Source organism: Genypterus blacodes, unplaced genomic scaffold, assembly GCF_046128005.1.
Source record: "Genypterus blacodes isolate CSIRO-AG114 ecotype Tasmania unplaced genomic scaffold, CSIRO-AGI_Gbla_v1 ptg000070l_1, whole genome shotgun sequence".
Classification (NCBI taxonomy): domain Eukaryota; kingdom Metazoa; phylum Chordata; class Actinopteri; order Ophidiiformes; family Ophidiidae; genus Genypterus; species Genypterus blacodes.
Window position 1 is genome coordinate 5,952,907 of NW_027466880.1, and position 21,459 is coordinate 5,974,365.

Below are 21,459 nucleotides of genomic sequence, written 5' to 3' on the forward strand. Positions count from 1 at the left end.
GCTGTCAGAGCGGTGGATAATGCCCAGGCACTCCATGTTGGCAAACTCTGACCTGGCGACTGCCAGCCTGACAGGATTGAGCCGCCGGGCCCTAGCGTAGACCGGGGGGCCCTTAGTGTCAATGTGGTGTTCAACCCCGTGCTTGATGGTAGTGGCGGAAAAGGTGGGCTTCGTCAGGCTGGGAAACTCCCCAAGTAGGCGTTGATATCTGTCCCCCTCAGCAAGAGAGCTGGAGAGTCCGCCGTATGTTGCCTCACCGCGGACACAAGCAAGCGAGGAGAATGTCAATGCGTCTACCAAGCGGCTGTTCTTGACGTCCACTAGTAGTCCGTGAGCGCACAGGAAATCCGCACCGAGGATGGGGAAGGAAATGTCGGCCGTGACAAAATCCCACGTAAACATAATCATCACATAGAACATACAGAGGGACCACTTACATCTCTGACGCTCACTTTCATCATCATCATCGTCACACAGTGGCTCGTGTACTTCACTTCTCATGTGCATTCAATCTTCTCATATTATGCCCATGTGCAATACTCATTTTCTGAATGTATGCTTTCATATAAGATAAGATAAGATACAACTTTATTCTCCCGAGGGAAATTGCGTGTTGACAGAGGGAGTGAAACATGAGGGAGGAAGACCAGGTGAGGCCTGCTGCTCAGAGGGCCAAAATGCTTACGGCACCGGGTATTCCCAGGCGGTCTCCCATCCAAGTACTAACCTGGCCCGACGCTGCTTAGCTTCTGAGATCAGACGCGATCGGGCGTGTTCAGAGTGGTATGGCCGTAAACGAGGAGAGCAGCCACACAGAGGCTCTTCATAGGTGAGACAGACCCAGTTCAAGTCACTGTGTACACATGACTACACTCAAGTTCATGTATATCACAATTTACATGATGCCTTCATCAGAAGAACACTAACATTTCAGATAAGATAAGATACAACTTTATTCTCCCGAGGGAAATTGCGTGTTGACAGAGGGAGTGAAACATGAGGGAGGAGGACCAGGTGAGGCCTGCTGCTCAGAGGGCCAAAATGCTTACGGCACCGGGTATTCCAAGGCGGTCTCCCATCCAAGTACTAACCTGGCCCGACGCTGCTTAGCTTCCGAGATCAGACGAGATCGGGCGTGTTCAGAGTGGTATGGCCGTAAACGAAGAGAGCAGCCACACAGAGGCTCTTTATAGGTGAGACAGACCCAGTTCAAGTCACCGTGTACACATGACTACACTCAAGTTCATGTATATCACAATTTACATGATGCCTTCATCAGAAACACACATTTCTGGATAATGAAGTCTTACCTAATGAAACTGATAATCATCACATAGAACATAAAGAGGGACCACTAACATCTCTGACGCTCACTTTCATCATCATCATCATCATCATTATCATCATCGTCACACAGTGGCTCGTGTACTTCACTTCTCATGTGCATTCAATCTTCTCATATTATGCCCATGTGCAATACTCATTTTCTGAATGTATGCTTTCATATACGATAAGATAAGATACAACTTTATTCTCCCGAGGGGCATTGGGTGTTGACAGAGGGAGTGAAACATGAGGGAGGAGGACCAGGTGAGGCCTGCTGCTCAGAGGGCCAAAATGCTTACGGCACCGGGTTTTCCCAGGCGTAAACGAGGAGAGCAGCCACACAGAGGCTCTTTATAGGTGAGACAGACCCAGTTCACGTCACCGTGTACACATGACTACACTCAAGTTCATGTATATCACAATTTACATGATGCCTTCATCAGAAGAACACTTACATTTCAGATTAGATAAGATACAACTTTATTCTCCCGAGGGACATTGGGTGTTGACACAGGGAGTGAAACATGAGGGAGGAGGACCAGGTGAGGCCTGCTGCTCACAGGGCCAAAATGCTTACGGCACCGGGTATTCCTAGGCGGTCTCCCATCCAAGTACTAACCTGGCCCGACGCTGCTTAGCTTCTGAGATCAGATGAGATCGGGCGTGTTTTTTTTTTTCTCTTTTATTATCAAAAAATAAATATTTTTACAAATACATTTTACACAAGTAAATACAAGTCATTTCAAATCAAATCAAATTATTTCCAACAATCCATAACACCATTCATCACATCTTTTTTTTTTCTTTTTTTTTTTTTTTCCTTCACCCATCACCCCTCACCCTTGACCTATTGACATTTGCACCCCACCCTGATTTCCACACACAAATAGACAGTTATCTTCCAGCACCTTTTCTTTGAAATTCTTGTCCCCACCATCCCACAGCAGACTCACATTCCTTTTCATAAAGTTACAGAAAAATCTCCAGATGTTCACTTTTTTGTCCTCGAAATGTGAATAGTTTCTCCGAAGTCTGATGACATGTTTGGCATAACTCAGAATGTAATTGATAAGCCATTTGTTCACCCCTGCTTTCCTTTCCTTATACCCAAATAGAAAAAACCTCTCCCATTTTTCCTTTTCCGTGATTGTGACTCTACATTTTTGAAAGCATTGGTCCAGTTTCTCAAAAAACACTTTTAACTCCTTACATTCAAAAATAAAGTGCCTAAATGTCTCCACTTCCACCTCACATATATCACAAACCTTGCTGTTGAGTCTATTTATCTGGTTTAGCACCAAATTGACAAATATTCTATTGTGTCTGAGCCTGAAATTTGTATCAAAGCACTCTGATGAAATGAACTTCACATTTAGATCTGACCAAATGTGCTCCCTCTTAAGCCCATGGAACTGCCTTAGCCATACTTCCTCAGCTGCCGCTTTCTTCTTTTCCTTTCCCAAAAACACTCTATATAGTATCTTGGAGTTAACTGATCGTATGTCATGCTCTTTCCCTCCTTGGATGAGGGAGAAACTGACCAACTCCAGAGCCTTCTCTGCCCTCCTCCCCTTCACCAGCGCCACCCAGCTACGAGGTAACCCCTCTAAAATTCTCTGGCATAGTCTTTTGATCTCTATTGGTCTCACTTTCCCTAATCTTCCCCTGACCTCCTGGATTACTTCCTCCTGCAGAAATCCACCACCTCTTTGGATAAAGTGCTTCACCTGATTTAAACCTAGTTCCTCCAAGTACCTCCCTGAAAATACCTTCCCCTGACACCTTATTGCCGGATTTCTGAAAACTGGTTGGTGTAACACCTGCTCCGCAGTCTCACATCTAAACTTTAAATCCCCCAGTAAAATATTCCACGCTTCAAGTATTTCCCCTGTAAATGCATTAACCTGTGCTCTTTCCCTTTGCTCCGTTTCCCTACATAGATTAAACACTCCTCTATTATCCCACCCCTGTAGGCAAGAGTCGAGGCACTTCTGCCACGCGTAAATCTTTGCGTTTCCCATAAATTTCCCTAACAGTCGAATCCGTGCACTAAGCTTTTTACTTTTCAGGTCCACCAATTTCAAACCGCCCTCCTTCTGCCCAGCAGAGCACCTTCCTGGCTATCAAATGCTGTTTTTTATTCCAGATGAAAGCACTCATCATGTCATTCAGCTTTCCTATTACCCTGTCCGGCTTTTCACAGACTCTTAGCGCATACTGACACTTGGACAGGAGGAGGGCGTTAGTTACTATCACTTTACCCCTTAGATTCAATTTCCTCCCGGACCAGAAATCCAATCGCATTTTGATTTTTCCCTCTATTTCACCCCACGTTTGTTTTGTTGCTGCATCTCGATTCTTACCTACGTATACACCCAAAACCTTCACCATTTCATTTCTCTTTACAAAATTCCATTTATTTACACAATCGAAACCATCACCAAAGCCAATTAGCTCGGTTTTTTCCCCATTGATTTTGGCCCCAGATGCCCTCTCATAGCACTCTACATGCTGCAGCACCCTGTCTACACTCCTCTCATCCCTAACCGTAATACTTATGTCATCTGCGTACTGGTAGATTTTCGTGTCCGTTTTATCTTCCATTTCAATCCCCAAAATCCCTGGGTCCCTCCTAATGAGGGCAGACAAGGGTTCTGCCGCTATGGAGTATAACATAGCTGAAAGCGGGCATCCTTGCCTGATTGACCTCTCCAGAGCGAAGCTCTCAGTTAACCTCCCGTTTATTTTCACCCTACTGATGGCATTCCTATATATTAACCTAATCCATTTAGTGAAACCTTCCCCGAAACCCATCTTTTCCAGTGTTTTAAACAAAAAATCATGATCCACCCTATCAAACGCCTTCTCTAAATCAACCCCTATGTACAGCCCTCCCTTCTGATTCATTTTGTCAAAGATGTCCTGGATCGATAAGATGATGTCACTAATGACTCTCCCTACCACACCATAACACTGACAGGGATTCACCACTGTGCCTATCACCTCCTTCGATCTGTTTGCCAGGATTTTAGCCAGTATTTTATAATCTGTATTTAGCAGACTAATTGGCCTATAATTCCCCAAATCACCTTTGTCACCCTTATTCTTATACACCACTCGGATTAGCCCCGTGAAGAAGTCCCCAGATGCTTTCCCCTCCCGCTCCATGCATTGAAAGATTCTCAGGAGAATTGGCTTCATCACCTGTTTAAAGGTGATGTAAAATTCCCCCGATAACCCATCCAGCCCTGGACTTTTGTTCTTATTCAAACCATTTATTGCTCTTTCCAATTCTTCCTCTGTTATGTTTTTATCACAGTCTGCTCTGTCATCTTCCCCTAATTTTTTTTCTATCCCTTCAAAAACACTGTGGTCTGTAGAGTTTACCTCCATCTTTGAAAAAAGTGTTTTAAAATGTTTATGAGCCACCTCCAGCATTTCCTCTGTCTTCTCCATTGTCTTACCCTCTTCATTTTTCAGGTTTTGCAGATGAGCTTTCTTTTGCTGTCTTTTTTCAAGCCCTAAAAAGAAACTTGTATTCTTTTCCCCTTCTAAAATATCCTTCATCCTCGATCTGATAGCTGCCCCTCTGCTCCGTTTCTTCTCAAGCTCATCTAATTGTTTTCTCAGCATGAGATATTTTAGATTGTTGAAGTTTTCCTCTGCAATCGACCTTTCCAGCTCTTTATTAATCTGGTCTCTTAAACTATACTCAGTTCTTCTTTCCTTCTCCATTTTATTTTTACAATAGTTTATTGTCACTTTTTTGATGTGCAATTTCACCTCCTCCCACCACTCCCCCATATTTATACAACCCTCACCCTGCAGTTCTCTTTTTCTTTCTTTCAGTAGATTTTCAACTTTCTCCCTATATTTTCCATCCAGCAAAACACTGTTATTTAAACACCATAACCCTCCACCTTTGTGCTCTTTCTCCCCCAGCTCCACCCATAACCTTGCATGATCGCTAAACCCTGTGAACTCATACCAGCATTTTGAAATCTTTTTTTCCAGCCCAGATGCTAATAGACATAAGTCAATCCTGGACTGTTTAAGTTTCCCCAGAACCGTCTGTCGTCTGGAAAAGCCCCTTTCTCCCATATTGCGCACCCTCCACAGATCTACCAGGTTGAAATAGTCAAAAAGCTCATTTAGCGATTTCCTACTTATATCACTTTTGTATGTATTGTTGCTTGATATATCCAATCTCGTAAGTGCACAGTTAAAATCCCCCACTACACAAATGTTCCCTCCCAAATGCGGTCTTAGTTGATCAAAGAAAATTCCACGCTTGTTGTCCTCATTCGGTGCATAAATATTCAAAAGTTTGTAAAGCACATTCCTGTAAATAAATTCAATACCGATCACCCTTCCCTCATCATCCTTCACTATTTCCTTAACATTTTTGATCTTATCTCCTTTAGCAAAAATAGCGACTCCGGCTCGTCCATTTACACCGTTGTTTGCCCACACTTTTCCAGCCCATGTATCCCTCAGATAGCTTCTCCACTCCCTTGTCCACTTAGTCTCTTGTACACAGAGGATGTCAAAAGTATCCACCCTTAAAACATCTCGCATCTTGTTAATACATCTTAAGCCGTTTGTGTTTTGCGATAGTATTTTTAACATTGTAAATACATAGAGATAAATCAGGCCCATCATCTTTATGCTACAGTTCACGTCTTACTTTTTCCTCTTTTTGATCCCCTTGTCTTCAGCATCCATTGCAGTCTTCTCTTCCCCAGCTCCTGGCTGTTTCCGAGGTCCATATCAGACTCCGAGTTCCCCGACTCTTGAGACCCCGTCAAGCATATCTCTGAGTCTGATTCTGGGGGCCGCTGAAGTTGAACAATTTTCACCTTCCTCTCCTTTCTCTCCGATGTATTCACACTCTGCCCCTCTGCTGCGTCTCCATGTCCCGGCACCTCAGCTGTCGATCCTCTCACCTCCATTCCTTGCTCTCCGTCCGACTCCAGTATGTCTCTTCCTTTCTCCGCTTCCCCCTCCGCACGATCCTTCTCGGTCTCCTCCCTCTCAGAGATATTCTCTCTCGATTCTTCCTGCTCCTCACGTTGCTTTCCTCCCGTCCCTGGAGCATGATCAACGTCCTCACAAACACATCTGCTGCTCTCCTTTTTGCAGCTCTGGCATTTGTTCCCTCTGCCCATGCACTCCCTTGCATAGTGCCCCTGCTCTCCACATTTTCTACAAAGGAAATCTGGACAGTCCCTCAGGATATGACCAGTCTGTATGCACTGTCTGCACACTTTCACCTGTTTGTCGTGCAAAACTCTGAAGAACTCTGCTCCAAAAGCCGTCTCAAACTTGGTCGAATATGGAAGTGATTGGACCGTCTCCGTGAATTTAACTTTCACGTATCTTGTTCCGTCAGCAATTCTAGTTCCCGGCCACATTCTCCTGATGATCGGGGATACTGCACTCACTCCCCAGCTGTTCAGCTTGCCCAGAATGACGCTGTCCGTGATATACGCCGGCAGCCCCAGAAACGAGACCACCAGCTCATCATTACATAACTCCTTGGACATGATCGCGGTCTGTCCAATTTTTATGCCGTCCAATAGTCTTTCTTTCCCCTTCGGGTGATTCATTGTGATCTCATATTTATTTCTGCCCGTGTACCGGCAGGCGATGATTTTCCCACAAGTGTCTTGTATTGCCTGGATCAGCTCCATTGCGGTCACTTTATCTTCTCCAATCAGCTCCAGGGCAAGCGTTAAATTTTGCTGAAACGCTTCAGCTTTATCCTTAATAATCCGTATCTCTTCCTCTCTGATGATTTCTCTCTCCTGCCCTCTTCCTCCTTCCGCATTTTCGGCTACGTCAGGAGCTGTCACTGCACGTGTGTCCTCCATTTCTCCCGTCATATTCTGACCGTCCAGGGTCCTGTACGCCCGATCGTCTTTCACCATCGGCTCGCTTGCCTCGGCCGTCCGGTCCGGGCCCGGTGCAGCAACTCTGGCTCCCTTTCCTCTGGTTCTCACCATACTTGGAGCACAGTATAAACTATTTTCCATCAGGAAAACACAAACCAAACAAACAAATAACTTAAAGTGTCCCCCAGACAGTCAAAACAGCTGGGGGTGGATCCAAAAACCGAGCTATCAAAGAAACGAAAAATCTGGGCTTAAAGAAACGCCACAGTTCAAACTCAAAATCAAAATTGCCGCACAGGATCAGTCAAAATACACGCACGCCTGGAGCTCACACACACCTCCTCTGACTTCCGTGTTCAGAGTGGTATGGCCGTAAACAAGAAGAGCAGCCACACAGAGGCTCTTTATAGGTGAGACAGACCCAGTTCAAGTCACCGTGTACACATGACTACACTCAAGTTCATGTATATCACAATTTACATGATGCCTTCATCAGAAGAACACTAACATTTCAAATAAGATAAGACACAACTTTATTCTCCCGAGGGAAATTGCGTGTTGACAGAGGGAGTGAAACATGAGGGAGGAGGACCAGGTGAGGCCTGCTGCTCAGAGGGCCAAAATGCTTACGGCACCGGGTATTCCCAGGCGGTCTCCCATCCAAGTACTAACCTGGCCCGACGCTGCTTAGCTTCCGAGATTGTGCGTGTTCAGAGTGGTACGGCCTTAAACTAGGAGAGCAGCCACACAGAGGCTCTTTATAGGTGAGACAGACCCAGTTCAAGTCACCGTGTACACATGACTACACTCAAGTTCATGTATATCACAATTTACATGATGCCTTCATCAGAAACACACATTTCTGGATAATGAAGTCTTACCTAATGAAACTGATAATCATCACATAGAACATTAAGAGGGACCACTAACATCTCTGACGCTCACTTTCATCATCATCATCATCATCATCATCATCATCGTCACACAGTGGCTCGTGTACTTCACTTCTCATGTGCATTCAATCTTCTCATATTATGCCCATGTGCAATACTCATGTTCTGAATGTATGCTTTCATATAAGATAAGATAAGATACAACTTTATTCTCCCGAGGGAACTTGCGTGTTCACAGAGGGAGTGAAACATGAGGGAGGAGGACCAGGTGAGGCCTGCTGCTCAGAGGGCCAAAATGCTTACGGCACTGGGTATTCCCAGGCGGTCTCCCATCCAAGTACTAACCTGGCCCGACACTGCTTAGCTTCCGAGATCAGACGAGATCAGGCGTGTTCAGAGTGGTATGGCCGTAAACGAGGAGAGCAGCCACACAGAGGCTCTTTATAGGTGAGACAGACCCAGTTCAAGTCACCGTGTACACATGACTACACTCAAGTTCATGTATATCACAATTTACATGATGCCTTCATCAGAAACACACATTTCTGGATAATGAAGTCTTACCTAATGAAACTGATAATCATCACATAGAACATAAAGAGGGACCACTAACATCTCTGACGCTCACTTTCATCATCATTATCATCATCATCATCATCATCATCATCATCATCTCACACAGTGGCTCGTGTACTTCACTTCTCATGTGCATTCAATCTTCTCATATTATGATCGTGTGCAATACTCATTTTCTGAATGTATGCTTTCATATAAGATAAGATAAGATACAACTTTATTCTCCCCAGGGGAATTGCGTGTTCACAGAGGGAGTGAAACATGAGGGAGGAGGACCAGGTGAGGCCTGCTGCTCAGAGGGCCAAAATGCTTACGGCACCGGGTATTCCCAGGCGGTCTCCCATCCAAGTACTAACCTGGCCCGACGCTAATTAGCTTCCGAGATCAGACGAGATCAGGCGTGTTCAGAGTGGTATGGCCGTAAACGAGGAGAGCAGCCACACAGAGGCTCTTTATAAGTGAGACAGACCCAGTTCAAGTCACCGTGTACACATGACTACACTCAAGTTCATGTATATCACAATTTACATGATGCCTTCATCAGAAACACACATTTCTGGATAATGAAGTCTTACCTAATGAAACTGATAATCATCATATAGAACATAAAGAGGGACCACTAACATCTCTGACGCTCACTTTCATCATCATCATCATCATCATTGTCACACAGTGGCTCGTGTACTTCACTTCTCATGTGCATTCAATCTTCTCATATTATGCCCATGTGCAATACTCATTTTCTGAATGTATGCTTTCATATAAGATAAGATAAGATACAACTTTATTCTCCCGAGGGACATTGGGTGTTGACAGAGGGAGTGAAACATGAGGGAGGAGGACCAGGTGAGGCCTGCTGCTCAGAGGGCCAAAATGCTAACGGCACCGGGTATTCCCAGGCGGTCTCCCATCCAAGTACTAACCTGGCCCGACGCTGCTTAGCTTCTGAGATCAGAAGAGATCGGGCGTGTTCAGAGAGGTATGGCCGTGAACAAGGAGAGCAGCCACACAGAGGCTCTTTATAGGTGAGACAGACCCAGTTCAAGTCACCGTGTACACATGACTACACTCAAGTTCATGTATATCACAATTTACATGATGCCTTCATCAGAAACACACATTTCTGGATAATGAAGTCTTACCTAATGAAACTGATAATCATCACATAGAACATAAAGAGGGACCACTAACATCTCTGACGCTCACTTTCATCATCATTATCATCATCATCATCATCATCGTCACACAGTGGCTCCTGTACTTCACTCCTCATGTGCATTCAATCATCTCATATTATGCCCATGTGCAATACTCATTTTCTGAATGTATGCTTTCATATAAGATAAGATAAGATACAACTTTATTCTCCCGAGGGACATTGGGTGTTGACAGAGGGAGTGAAACATGAGGGAGGAGGACCAGGTGAGGCCTGCTGCTCAGAGGGCCAAAATGCTTACGGCACTGGGTATTCCCAGGCGGTCTCCCATCCAAGTACTAACCTGGCCCGATGCTGCTTAGCTTCCGAGATCAGACGAGATCAGGCGTGTTCAGAGTGGTATGGCCGTAAACGAGGAGAGCAGCCACACAGAGGCTCTTTATAGGTGAGACAGACCCAGTTCAAGTCACCGTGTACACATGACTACACTCAAGTTCATGTATATCACAATTTACATGATGCCTTCATCAGAAGAACACTAACATTTCAGATAAGATAAGATACAACTTTATACTCCCGAGGGAAATTGCGTGTTCACAGAGGGAGTGAAACATGAGGGAGGAGGACCAGGTGAGGCCTGCTGCTCAGAGGGCCAAAATGCTTACTGCACCGGGTATTCCCAGGCGGTCTCCCATCCAAGTACTAACCTGGCCCGACGCTGCTTAGCTTCCGAGATCAGACGAGATCGGGTGTGTTCAGAGTGGTATGGCCGTAAACGAGGAGAGCAGCCACCAAGAGGCTCTTTATCGGTGAGACAGACCCAGTTCAAGTCACCGTGTACACATGACTACACTCAAGTTCATGTATATCACAATTTACATGATGCCTTCATCAGAAACACACATTTCTGGATAATGAAGTCTTACCTAATGAAACTGATAATCATCACATAGAACATACAGAGGGACCACTTACATCTCTGACGCTCACTTTCATCCTCATCATCATCATTGTCACACAGTGACTCGTGTTCTTCACTTCTCATGTGCATTCAATCTTCTCATATTATGACCATGTGCAATACTCATTTTCTGAATGTATGCTTTCATATAAGATAAGATAAGATACAACTTTATTCTCCTGAGGGAAATTGCGTGTTTACAGAGGGAGTGAAACATGAGGAAGGAGGACCAGGTGAGGCCTGCTGCTCAGAGGGCCAAAATGCTAACGGCACCGGGTATTCCCAGGCGGTCTCCCATCCAAGTACTAACCTGGCCGGACGCTGCTTAGCTTCTGAGATCAGAAGAGATCGGGCGTGTTCAGAGTGGTATGGCCGTAAACGAGGAGAGCAGCCACACAGAGGCTCTTTATAGGTGAGACAGACCCAGTTCAAGTCACCGTGTACACATGACTACACTCAAGTTCATGTATATCACAATTTACATGATGCCTTCATCGGAAGAACACAGAAGCCTCTATCTCCTTCCTTGTCACAGATATTGTCTTTTAAAGTTTTCTCCAGTTTCAAAAATCGATGACCCGCGGGTCAACATTTTTAGAAAATTTTCAATATTCCCCAATTTGCCCCACATTTACACAAATTGATGGCATTTCTGTCTGGATGCTGCGTCTGAAATTTTAGCTCTCTATCTCCTTCCTTGTCACAGATATGGGCTTTTCAAGTTTTCTCCAGTTTCAAAAATCGATGACCCGCGGGTCAACATTTTTAGAAAATTTCCAATATTCCCCAATTTGCCCCACATTTACACACATTGATGGCATTTCTGCCTGGATGCTGCGTCTGAAATTTTAGCTCTCTATCTCCTTCCTTGTCACAGATATTGGCTTTTAAAGTTTTCTCCAGTTTCAAAAATTGATGACCCGGGTCAACAGTTTTAGAAAATTTTCAATATTCCCCAATTTGCCCCAAATTTACACAAATTGATGGCATTTCTGTCAGGATGCTGCGTCTGAAATTTTAGCTCTCTATCTCCTTCCTTGTCACAGATATGGGCTTTTTAAGTTTTCTCCAGTTTCAAAAATCGATGACCCGGGGGTCAACTTTTTTCCAAAATTTTCAATATTCCCCAATTTGTCCCAAATTTACACAATTTGATGGCATTTCTGTCTGGATGCTGCGTCTGAAATTTTAGCTCTCTATCTCCTTCCCTGTCACAGATATGGGCTTTTAAAGTTTTCTCCAGTTTCAAAAATCGATGACCCGGGGGTCAACTTTTTTCCAAAATTTTCAATATTCCCCAATTTGTCCCAAATTTACACAAATTGATGGCATTTCTGTCTGGATGCTGCGTCTGAAATTTTAGCTCTCTATCTCCTTCCTTGTCACAGACATGGACTTTTCAAGTTTTCTCCAGTTTCAAAAATCGATGACCCGGGTCAACATTTTTAGAAAATTTTCAATATTCCCCAATTTTGTCCCAAATTTACACACATTGATGGCATTTCTGCCTGGATGCTGCGTCTGAAATTTTAGCTCTCTATCTCCTTCCTTGTCACAGATATGGGCTTTTCAAGTTTTCTCTAGTTTCAAGAATCGATGACCCGCGGGTCAACATTTTCAGAAAATGTTCAATATTCCCCAATTTGTCTCAAATTTACACAAATTGATGGCATTTCTGTCTGGATGCTGCGTCTGAAATTTTAGCTCTCTATCTCCTTCCTTGTCACAGATATGGGCTTTTTAAGTTTTCTCCAGTTTCAAAAATCGATGACCCAAGGGTCAACTTTTTTCCCAAATTTTCAATATTCCCCAATTTGTCCCAAATTTACACAAATTGATGGCATTTCTGTCTGGATGCTGCGTCTGAAATTTAGGTCTCTATCTCCTTCCTTGTCACAGTTATGGGCTTTTAAAGTTTTCTACAGTTCCAGAAATTGATGACCCGGGTCAACATTTTTAGAAAATTTTCAATATTTCTCAAATTTGCCACAAATTTACACACATTGATGGCATTTCTGCCTGGATGCTGCGTCTGAAATTTTAGCTCTCTATCTCCTTCCTTGTCACAGATATTGGCTTTTAAAGTTTTCTCCAGTTTCAAAAATTGATGACCCGGGTCAACATTTTTAGAAAATTTTCAATATTCCCCAATTTGCCCCAAATTTACACAAATTGATGGCATTTCTGTCTGGATGCTGCGTCTGAAATTTTAGCTCTCTATCTCCTTCCTTGTCACAGATATGGGCTTTTTAAGATTTCTCCAGTTTCAAAAATCGATGACCCGGGGGTCAACTTTTTTCCAAAATTTTCAATATTCCCCAATTTGTCCCAAATTTACACAAATTGATGGCATTTCTGTCTGGATGCTGCGTCTGAAATTTTAGCTCTCTATCTCCTTCCTTGTCACAGACATGGGCTTTTCAAGTTTTCTCCAGTTTCAAAAATCGATGACCCGGGTCAACATTTTTAGAAAATTTTCAATATTCCCCAATTTGCCCCAAATTTACACACATTGATGGCATTTCTGCCTGGATGCTGCGTCTGAAATTTTAGCTCTCTATCTCCTTCCTTGTCACAGATATGGGCTTTTCAAGTTTTCTCTAGTTTCAAGAATCGATGACCCGCGGGTCAACATTTTCAGAAAATGTTCAATATTCCCCAATTTGTCTCAAATTTACACAAATTGATGGCATTTCTGTCTGGATGCTGCGTCTGAAATTTAGGTCTCTATCTCCTTCCTTGTCACAGTTATGGGCTTTTAAAGTTTTCTCCAGTTTCAAAAATCAATGACCCGCGGGTCAACATTTTTAGAAAATTTTCAATATTCCCCAATTTGTCCCAAATTTACACAAATTGATGGCATTTCTGTCTGGATGCTGCGTCTGAAATGTTAGCTCTCTATCTCCTTCCTTGTAACAGATATGGGCTTTTTAAGTTTTCTCCAGGTTCAAAAATCGATGACCCGGGTCAACATTTTTACAAAATTTTCAATATTCCCCAATTTGCCCCAAATTTACACAAATTGATGGCATTTCTGTCTGGATGCTGCGTCTGAAATTTTAGCTCTTTATCTCCTTCCTTGTCACAGATATGGGCTTTTAAAGTTTTCTCCAGTTTCAAAAATCGATGACCCGCGGGTCAACATTTTTAGAAAATTTTCAATATTCCCCAATTTGCCCCAAATTTACACTCATTGATGGCATTTCTGCCTGGATGCTGCGTCTGAAATTTTAGCTCTCTATCTCCTTCCTTGTCACAGATATGGGCTTTTCAAGTTTTCTCTAGTTTCAAGAATCGATGACTCGCGGGTCAACATTTTTAGAAAATGTTCAATATTCCCCAATTTGTCTCAAATTTACACAAATTGATGGCATTTCTGTCTGGATGCTGCGTCTGAAATTTTAGCTCTCTATCTCCTTCCTTGTCACAAACATGGGCTTTTCAAGTTTTCTCCAGTTTCAAAAAACGATGACCCGGGTCAACATTTTTAGAAAATTTTCAATATCCCCCAATTTGCCCCAAATTTACACACATTGATGGCATTTCTGCCTGGATGCTGCGTCTGAAATTTTAGCTCTCTATCTCCTTCCTTGTCACAGATATGGGCTTTTAAAGTTTTCTCCAGTTTCAAAAATCAATGACCCGCGGGTCAACATTTTTAGAAAATTTTCAATATTCCCCAATTTGTCCCAAATTTACACAAATTGATGGCATTTCTGCCTGGATGCTGCGTCTGAAATTGTAGCTCTCTATCTCCTTCCTTGTCACAGATATGGGCTTTTCAAGTTTTCTCAAGTTTCAAGAATCGATGACCCGCGGGTCAACATTTTTAGAAAATTTTCAATATTCCCCAATTTGCCCCAAATTTACACACATTGATGGCATTTCTGCCTGGATGCTGCGTCTGAAATTTTAGCTCTCTATCTCCTTCCTTGTCACAGATATGGGCTTTTCAAGTTTTCTCCAGTTTCAAAAATTGATGACCCGCGGGTCAACATTTTTAGAAAATTTTCAATATTCCCCAATTTGTCTCAAATTTACACAAATTGATGGCATTTCTGTCTGGATGCTGCGTCTGAAATTTTAGCTCTCTATCTCCTTCCTTGTCACAGACATGGGCTTTTCAAGTTTTCTCCAGTTTCAAAAATCGATGACCCGGGTCAACATTTTTAGAAAATTTTCAATATCCCCCAATTTGCCCCAAATTTACACAAATTGATGGCATTTCTGTCTGGATGCTGCGTCTGAAATTTTAGCTCTCTATCTCCTTCCTTGTCACAGATATGGGCTTTTCAAGTTTTCTCCAGTGTCAAAAATCGATGACCCGGGGGTCAACTTTTTACCAAAATTTTCAATATTCCCCAATTTGTCCCAAATTTACACAAATTGATAGCATTTCTGTCTGGATGCTGCGTCTGAAATTGTAGCTCTCTATCTCCTTCCTTGTCACAGATATGGGCTTTTCAAGTTTTCTCCAGTTTCAAAAATTGATGACCCGGGTCAACATTTTTTGAAAATTTTCAATATTCCCCAATTTGCCCCAAATTTACACAAATTGATGGCATTTCTGTCTGGATGCTGCGTCTGAAATTTTAGCTCTCTATCTCCTTCCTTGTCACAGATATGGGCTTTTCAAGTTTTCTCCAGTTTCAAAAATTGATGACCCGGGTCAACATTTTTAGAAAATTTTCAATATTCCCCAATTTGCCCCAAATTTACACACATTGATGGCATTTCTGCCTGGATGCTGCGTCTGAAATGTTAGCTCTCTATCTCCTTCCTTGTCACAGATATGGGCTTTTCAAGTTTTCTCTAGTTTCAAGAATCGATGACCAACGGGTCAACATTTTTAGAAAATGTTCAATATTCCCCAATTTGTCTAAAATTTACACAAATTGATGGCATTTCTGTCTGGATGCTGCGTCTGAAATTTTAGCTCTCTATCTCCTTCCTTCTCACAGATATGGGCTTTTAAAGTTTTCTCCAGTTTCAAAAATCGATGACCCGCGGGTCAACATTTTTAGAAAATTTTCAATATTCCCCAATTTGCCCCAAATTTACACTCATTGATGGCATTTCTGCCTGGATGCTGCGTCTGAAATTTTAGCTCTCTATCTCCTTCCTTGTCACAGATATGGGCTTTTCAAGTTTTCTCTAGTTTCAAGAATCGATGACTCGCGGGTCAACATTTTTAGAAAATGTTCAATATTCCCCAATTTGTCTCAAATTTACACAAATTGATGGCATTTCTGTCTGGATGCTGCGTCTGAAATTTTAGCTCTCTATCTCCTTCCTTGTCACAGACATGGGCTTTTCAAGTTTTCTCCAGTTTCAAAAAACGATGACCCGGGTCAACATTTTTAGAAAATTTTCAATATCCCCCAATTTGCCCCAAATTTACACACATTGATGGCATTTCTGCCTGGATGCTGCGTCTGAAATTTTAGCTCTCTATCTCCTTCCTTGTCACAGATATGGGCTTTTAAAGTTTTCTCCAGTTTCAAAAATCAATGACCCGCGGGTCAACATTTTTGGAAAATTTTCAATATTCCCCAATTTGTCCCAAATTTACACAAATTGATGGCATTTCTGTCTGGATGCTGCGTCTGAAATTTTAGCTCTCTATCTCCTTCCTTGTCACACACATGGGCTTTTCAAGTTTTCTCTAGTTACAAGAATCGATGACCCGCGGGTCAACATTTTTAGAAAATTTTCAATATTCCCAAATTTGTCCCAAATTTACACAAATTGATGGCATTTCTGCCTGGATGCTGCGTCTGAAATTGTAGCTCTCTATCTCCTTCCTTGTCACAGATATGGGCTTTTCAAGTTTTCTCAAGTTTCAAGAATCGATGACCCGCGGGTCAACATTTTTAGAAAATTTTCAATATTCCCCAATTTGCCCCAAATTTACACACATTGATGGCATTTCTGCCTGGATGCTGCGTCTGAAATTGTAGCTCTCTATCTCCTTCCTTGTCACAGATATGGGCTTTTCAAGTTTTCTCAAGTTTCAAAAATCGATGACCCGCGGGTCAACATTTTTAGAAAATTTTCAATATTCCCCAATTTGCCCCAAATTTACACACATTGATGGCATTTCTGCCTGGATGCTGCGTCTGAAATTTTAGCTCTCTATCTCCTTCCTTGTCACAGATATGGGCTTTTCAAGTTTTCTCCAGTTTCAAAAATTGATGACCCGCGGGTCAACATTTTTAGAAAATTTTCAATATTCCCCAATTTGTCTCAAATTTACACAAATTGATGGCATTTCTGTCTGGATGCTGCGTCTGAAATTTTAGCTCTCTATCTCCTTCCTTGTCACAGACATGGGCTTTTCAAGTTTTCTCCAGTTTCAAAAATCGATGACCCGGGTCAACATTTTTAGAAAATTTTCAATATCCCCCAATTTGCCCCAAATTTACACAAATTGATGGCATTTCTGTCTGGATGCTGCGTCTGAAATTTTAGCTCTCTATCTCCTTCCTTGTCACAGATATGGGCTTTTCAAGTTTTCTCCAGTGTCAAAAATCGATGACCCGGGGGTCAACTTTTTACCAAAATTTTCAATATTCCCCAATTTGTCCCAAATTTACACAAATTGATAGCATTTCTGTCTGGATGCTGCGTCTGAAATTGTAGCTCTCTATCTCCTTCCTTGTCACAGATATGGGCTTTTCAAGTTTTCTCCAGTTTCAAAAATTGATGACCCGGGTCAACATTTTTTGAAAATTTTCAATATTCCCCAATTTGCCCCAAATTTACACAAATTGATGGCATTTCTGTCTGGATGCTGCGTCTGAAATTTTAGCTCTCTATCTCCTTCCTTGTCACAGATATGGGCTTTTCAAGTTTTCTCCAGTTTCAAAAATTGATGACCCGGGTCAACATTTTTAGAAAATTTTCAATATTCCCCAATTTGCCCCAAATTTACACACATTGATGGCATTTCTGCCTGGATGCTGCGTCTGAAATGTTAGCTCTCTATCTCCTTCCTTGTCACAGATATGGGCTTTTCAAGTTTTCTCTAGTTTCAAGAATCGATGACCAACGGGTCAACATTTTTAGAAAATGTTCAATATTCCCCAATTTGTCTAAAATTTACACAAATTGATGGCATTTCTGTCTGGATGCTGCGTCTGAAATTTTAGCTCTCTATCTCCTTCCTTCTCACAGATATGGGCTTTTTAAGTTTTCTCCAGTTTCAAAAATCGATGACCCGGGGGTCTTCTTTTTTCCAAAATTTTCAATATTCCCCAATTTGTCCCAAATTTACACAAATTGATGGCATTTCTGTCTGGATGCTGCGTCTGAAATGTTAGCTCTCTATCTCCTTCCTTGTAACAGATATGGGCTTTTTAAGTTTTCTCCAGGTTCAAAAATCGATGACCCGGGTCAACATTTTTACAAAATTTTCAATATTCCCCAATTTGCCCCAAATTTACACAAATTGATGGCATTTCTGTCTGGATGCTGCGTCTGAAATTTTAGCTCTTTATCTCCTTCCTTGTCACAGATATGGGCTTTTAAAGTTTTCTCCAGTTTCAAAAATCGATGACCCGCGGGTCAACATTTTTAGAAAATTTTCAATATTCCCCAATTTGCCCCAAATTTACACTCATTGATGGCATTTCTGCCTGGATGCTGCGTCTGAAATTTTAGCTCTCTATCTCCTTCCTTGTCACAGATATGGGCTTTTCAAGTTTTCTCCAGTTTCAAAAATTGATGACCCGCGGGTCAACATTTTTAGAAAATTTTCAATATCCCCCAATTTGCCCCAAATTTACACAAATTGATGGCATTTCTGTCTGGATGCTGCGTCTGAAATTTTAGCTCTCTATCTCCTTCCTTGTCACAGATATGGGCTTTTCAAGTTTTCTCCAGTGTCAAAAATCGATGACCCGGGGGTCAACTTTTTACCAAAATTTTCAATATTCCCCAATTTGTCCCAAATTTACACAAATTGATAGCATTTCTGTCTGGATGCTGCGTCTGAAATTGTAGCTCTCTATCTCCTTCCTTGTCACAGATATGGGCTTTTCAAGTTTTCTCCAGTTTCAAAAATTGATGACCCGGGTCAACATTTTTTGAAAATTTTCAATATTCCCCAATTTGCCCCAAATTTACACAAATTGATGGCATTTCTGTCTGGATGCTGCGTCTGAAATTTTAGCTCTCTATCTCCTTCCTTGTCACAGATATGGGCTTTTCAAGTTTTCTCCAGTTTCAAAAATTGATGACCCGGGTCAACATTTTTAGAAAATTTTCAATATTCCCCAATTTGCCCCAAATTTACACACATTGATGGCATTTCTGCCTGGATGCTGCGTCAGAAATCGTAGCTCTCTATCTCCTTCCTTGTCACAGACATGGGCTTTTCAAGTTTTCTCTAGTTACAAGAATCGATGACCCGCGGGTCAACATTTTTAGAAAATTTTCAATATTCCCCAATTTGTCCCAAATTGACACACATTGATGGCATTTCTGCCTGGATGCTGCGTCTGAAATTGTAGCTCTTTATCTCCTTCCTTGTCACAGACATGGGCTTTTCAAGTTTTCTCTAGTTACAAGAATCGATAACCCGCGGGTCAACATTTTTAGAAAATTTTCAATATTCCCCAATTTGTCCCAAATTTACACAAATTGATGGCATTTCTGCCTGGATGCTGCGTCTGAAATTGTAGCTCTCTATCTCCTTCCTTGTCACAGATATTGGCTTTTCAAGTTTTCTCCAGTTTCAAAAATTGATGACCCGGGTCAACATTTTTAGAAAATTTTCAATATTCCCCAATTTGCCCCAAATTTACACACATTGATGGCATTTCTGCCTGGATGCTGCGTCTGAAATTGTAGCTCTCTATCTCCTTCCTTGTCAAAGATATGGGCTTTTCAAGTTTTCTCTAGTTTCAAGAATCGATGACCCGCGGGTCAACATTTTTAGAAAATGTTCAATATTCCCCAATTTGTCTCAAATTTACACAAATTGATGGCATTTCTGTCTGGATGCTGCGTCTGAAATTTTAGCTCTCTATCTCCTTCCTTGTCACAGATATGGGCTTTTCAAGTTTTCTCCAGTTTCAAAAATCGATGACCCGGGGGTCGACTTTTTTCCAAAATGTTCAATATTCCCCAATTCGTCTCAAATTTACACACATTGATGGCATTTCTGCCTGGATGCTGCGTCTGAAATTGTAGCTCTCTATCTCCTTCCTTGTCACAGACATGGGCTTTTCAAGTTTTCTCTAGTTACAAGAATCGATGACCCGCGGGTCAACATTTTTAGAAAATTTTCAATATTCCCCAATTTGTCCCAAATTTACACAAATTGATGGCATTTCTGCCTGGATGCTGCGCCTGAAATTTCAGCTCTCTATCTCCTTCCTTGTCACAGACATGGGCTTTTCAAGTTTTCTCTAGTTACAAGAATCGATGACCCGCGGGTCAACATTTTTAGAAAATTTTCAATATTCCCCAATTTGTCCCAAATTTACACAAATTGATGGCATTTCTGCCTGGATGCTGCGCCTGAAATTTCAGCTCTCTATCTCCTTCCTTGTCACAGATATGGGCTTTTCAAGTTTTCTCCAGTTTCAAAAATTGATGACCCGGGTCAACATTTTTAGAAAATTTTCAATATTCCCCAATTTGTCCCAAATTTACACAAATTGATGGCATTTCTGCCTGGATGCTGCGTCTGAAATTGTAGCTCTCTATCTCCATCCTTGTCACAGACATGGGCTTTTCAAGTTTTCTCTAGTTACAAGAATCGATGACCCGGGGGTCAACTTTTTTAGAAAATTTTCAATATTCCCCAATTTGCCCCAAATTTACACACATTGATGGCATTTCTGTCTGGATGCTGCGTCTGAAATTTTAGCTCTCTATCTCCTTCCTTGTCACTGATATGGGCTTTTAAAGTTTTCTCCAGTTTCAAAAATCGATGACCCGGGGGTCAACTTTTTTCCAAAATTTTCAATATTCCCCAATTTGCCCCAAATTTACACACATTGATGGCATTTCTGCCTGGATGCTGCGTCTGAAATTGTAGCTCTCTATCTCCTTCCTTGTCACAGATATGGGCTTTTCAAGTTTTCTCCAGTTTCAAAAATTTATGACCTGGGTCAACATTTTTAGAAAATTTTCAATATTCCCCAATTTGTCCCAAATTTACACACATTGATGGCATTTCTGTCTGGATGCTGCGTCTGAAATTGTAGCTCTCTATCTCCATCCTTGTCACAGACATGGGCTTTTCAAGTTTTCTCTAGTTACAAGAATCGATGACCCGCGGGTCAACATTTTTAGAAAATTTTCAATATTCCCCAATTTGTCCTAAATTTACACAAATTGATGGCATTTCTGCCTGGATGCTGCGCCTGAAATTTCAGCTCTTTATCTCCTTCCTTGTCACAGATATGGGCTTTTCAAGTTTTCTCCAGTTTCAAAAATTGATGACCCGGGTCAACCTTTTTAGAAAATTTTCAATATTCCCCAATTTGTCCCAAATTTACAAACATTGATGGCATTTCTGCCTGGATGCTGCGTCTGAAATTGTAGCTCTCTATCTCCTTCCTTGTCACAGATATGGGCTTTTCAAGTTTTCTCTAGTTTCAAGAATCGATGACCCGCGGGTCAACATTTTTAGAAAATTTT

At 42.0% G+C, this 21,459-nt stretch overlaps 7 non-coding genes and 2 pseudogenes across 7 annotated transcripts; all 9 read right to left on the minus strand.

Moving 5' to 3' along the window:
- Positions 1-678: 678 nt before the first annotated feature.
- On the minus strand, positions 679-797 carry LOC143005543 (5S ribosomal RNA). The gene has a single exon (XR_012964049.1). It is a non-coding gene; the product is annotated as a 5S ribosomal RNA (ribosomal RNA).
- A 245-nt stretch (positions 798-1,042) lies between these two features.
- On the minus strand, positions 1,043-1,161 carry LOC143005577 (5S ribosomal RNA). The gene has a single exon (XR_012964072.1). It is a non-coding gene; the product is annotated as a 5S ribosomal RNA (ribosomal RNA).
- Positions 1,162-7,843: 6,682 nt separating this feature from the next.
- On the minus strand, positions 7,844-7,952 carry LOC143005572 (5S ribosomal RNA; annotated as a pseudogene).
- A 457-nt stretch (positions 7,953-8,409) lies between these two features.
- On the minus strand, positions 8,410-8,528 carry LOC143005541 (5S ribosomal RNA). Its single transcript, XR_012964047.1, has one exon. It is a non-coding gene; the product is annotated as a 5S ribosomal RNA (ribosomal RNA).
- Positions 8,529-8,996: 468 nt separating this feature from the next.
- LOC143005549 (5S ribosomal RNA) lies at positions 8,997-9,115 on the minus strand. The gene has a single exon (XR_012964054.1). It is a non-coding gene; the product is annotated as a 5S ribosomal RNA (ribosomal RNA).
- Positions 9,116-9,563: 448 nt separating this feature from the next.
- Positions 9,564-9,682, minus strand: LOC143005555 (5S ribosomal RNA). Its single transcript, XR_012964060.1, has one exon. It is a non-coding gene; the product is annotated as a 5S ribosomal RNA (ribosomal RNA).
- A 457-nt stretch (positions 9,683-10,139) lies between these two features.
- LOC143005554 (5S ribosomal RNA) lies at positions 10,140-10,258 on the minus strand. The gene has a single exon (XR_012964059.1). It is a non-coding gene; the product is annotated as a 5S ribosomal RNA (ribosomal RNA).
- A 245-nt stretch (positions 10,259-10,503) lies between these two features.
- Positions 10,504-10,622, minus strand: LOC143005537 (5S ribosomal RNA). The gene has a single exon (XR_012964043.1). It is a non-coding gene; the product is annotated as a 5S ribosomal RNA (ribosomal RNA).
- Positions 10,623-11,067: 445 nt separating this feature from the next.
- Positions 11,068-11,186, minus strand: LOC143005568 (5S ribosomal RNA; annotated as a pseudogene).
- Positions 11,187-21,459: the final 10,273 nt, after the last annotated feature.